Source organism: Chrysochloris asiatica, unplaced genomic scaffold (genome assembly GCF_000296735.1).
Source record: "Chrysochloris asiatica unplaced genomic scaffold, ChrAsi1.0 scaffold00005, whole genome shotgun sequence".
NCBI classification, from domain to species: Eukaryota; Metazoa; Chordata; class Mammalia; order Afrosoricida; family Chrysochloridae; genus Chrysochloris; species Chrysochloris asiatica.
This window is the reverse complement of record NW_006408523.1, coordinates 1,116,675-1,119,520: the sequence shown is the minus strand read 5'-3', so window position 1 is coordinate 1,119,520 and position 2,846 is coordinate 1,116,675. Positions and strand designations below refer to the sequence as shown.

At 50.8% G+C, this 2,846-nt stretch overlaps 1 pseudogene; it reads left to right on the top strand.

The window, feature by feature from the left end:
- Positions 1–1,564: 1,564 nt before the first annotated feature.
- On the top strand, positions 1,565–2,828 carry LOC102818427 (annotated as a pseudogene).
- The last annotated feature ends 18 nt before the right edge of the window (positions 2,829–2,846 follow it).

Here is a 2,846-nt window from a genome sequence, read left to right as displayed (position 1 = left end):
GCTAACCTTATGGTGATCCTATAGGACCCGATGAGGGTTTACTAATCACTGTTACTATAGTGTCATCTGTGTGGGCGTCCTTGTCATTGTCCCTGAGCCCTTCCTAACTAGGGCAGCCAGAGCACAAGGCGACCACTGGAGGGCAGTGTTGCCATGTTCCATGTGTCACTTTCTGACCCATTAGGGGTGAAATAGGGTCTCGCGTATGCATATGTTTTGTTAGGTAGCATCGAGTCAGTACAGCCTCATAGCATATGGGACTATTGAAAATACCGTGGCTGGGGTCAGGCGATCCTTAGTCCTCAAATTGATATCTTTGCATTTGAACACTTTAAAGATTGTGCAGCTAATTATATATACATATTGCTGTTAAGTGCCTTCAAGTTGTTTCTGACTCCCACCTCCTCCGCCAGTCTGGGACGCCTGCAGCACTTTCCGTTTTCCAAACCCCACAGCTCACCTCAAGGCCACCTGTGGAATCTTGCAAACTGGGCGCACGGCGCCTGCGCGGAGTGGCGCCACCGTGTGGAATGTCTGAGGAGGTACCGAGGTACGCCTGAGCCGCCTGCCAGCGCTTTACGGGCTCCCGACCGAGGGACGCGCCCATCGGTTCCTAGATGCTCTGGGGAACCGCCTGGCGACCGCACACAACATTGCACATCAGCAATTTGTGACTTCTGTCAGAAGCTGCTTTTCCGGGGTTTTCTGCTGTCAAACACGTGGTTACGAATGTCACCAGCGCTAATTAATTAATTTCACCTGCGCTGTGGGTCAATGCGCTGGACTGCAAAGCTGTTTGAGCCTCTGGGACGGCGGTTCAAGCTCAACAGCTGCTCCTTGTAAACCCTATACAGGGTCGCTGTGGGTCGGAACCGACTCGATGGTGCTTAACAACAACAACAGCAATTATGACCAGGAGTTCTGGTGTGGCGCTGGGGTTCATGCACTGGACTGCAAAGCCGTTTGAACCGCAAGGTCGGTGGTTCAAGCTCACCAGCTACTCCTCGGAAACCCTATACAGGGTCGCTGTGGGTCAGAAACGGCTCGTCAGCACTTAACAACATGACAAATTCTGACCAAGTGGACTTGCTGCTTGTCTCTAAGTCTTCTGAGCATCTCCAGCCCCCTCCTCAGATTCCCACAGTCCGTCTCCTTCAAAACCCACTCCACTTCCACAGCCCTTCCACCCGCAGGTGAACATCATTGGAATCAATTCAGGCAGAGGCCGCTTCTCGTGGGCCCCCACTGTTCACATAAACCCAACAGAGCACGCTTGATCAGGGACCAAGGGTTTACTGGGGATGGAGCTTCCACCCCAGTTTGTCGGCCACCCGCCCACCTCCCTCCCAGGATCCCTCACAGTCCTGCAAGCCTTACAGAAATCTCCTGGGCCTCAGCGGATCCCAAGTCTTTGTCGTTCTCCTCGGAAGACAGGAGTTGGATGACAACCTTTGGTAGCCGGGATTCAAGCGATGACTGGGAGATACCCAGTGGGCAGAGAGCCTGATCTGGATCATTTGGAACCGTCTACACGGCTGAGCGGCACCGTGGTGTGTCAGTGAAAATGTGGAAGGGGACAGCAGTTAGAGGTCTTCAAAATCGAAGTCGGAGTACTCAGAAACCACCACCTGGGAATGTCCTCCTCCTCATGGGTATTCCACAAAGCCGCAGCTGGCAGTCGTTACCAAGTGGTGGGAGAGTGCCAGCTTGTACCACCACCTGCACGTCATAGAGACCAAATGTCAGCTGATCAGACTCCTGGACATGGTGCGGCCAACTGCCCAGGGCACAGCTCGCTCACACCCCCGTCAAGCACCCACAGACACCTCAAGAGTAATCATGTATTTCGTCATGAAGACCTCATAGTAAAAACCAGAGATTTTGGTCCCGCCACAGTGAAGGCTCAATGGAGTGGGTCCCACCAGTTTGAAGAGCTGTCTAGATTCAGTCTGTGGATGGCATCAGAAGTAATCAGAATGCAAGAGAAAAACTACTGCAGCTTCCAGTCGGATGTGTGTGCACTGGGCATTGGTCTGTATGAACTGATGACTGGGCAGTTGTCTTACTCAAATAGCAGCAACAGGGGCCAGATTATTACTGTTTTTTTTTTAAAATCTTTTATTGTGAATTGAGTGATAGTTTGCAGGGCAGAGCATCAGTTTTACATTCAACAAATCATATTTTCTTTCACTGCAAGGAATACAATTTCCTCCATGCACCATTGGTTAATAGTATTTACATTCACACACCCCCCCCTTTTTTTTTTCCAGATCTACACAAAATACACAGAAAATTCATTTAAATTACCAAAGGGCAAATATTCTGCAAGCCAGCCTCCTGCCCGCAGGCTGGCACAACCTTTCTCTTCCCACAAGTCTGGAGTCCTCGCCTGCTCCCTGTCCTTGCCATCCGCTCTGCCTCTGCCTCTCCTGTTACTGCTCCTTTTATGGTCTCTTGATGGTCTTAGGGACCAGATCATTTTTATGGTGGGATGAGGATACCTGCCTCCAGACCTAAGTAAGGTGCGGAGTAACCTTCAAAGCCATGAAGCGATTGATGGCTGAATGTCTGAAAAAGGAATTCATGAAAGGCGGCTGTTTCCCCAAATCCTCAACTCTATTGAGCTGCTGCTAGCCGGCTCCTTGCCAAAAATTCATCACAGCGCATCCAAGCCCTCGTTGAATCAAGTTGGCTTCCTAATGGAGGATTTTAGTCTGTGCGCTGGTGCTTCTCCTGAAACATCCATCCAGGCACAGAGCTACGGAGAACCTTCAGCTTTCAAGTACCCACATTGTCACAGCTGCGTTGTTGTTGTTAATTGCCATTGAGTCGGTTCCGACCCTTGG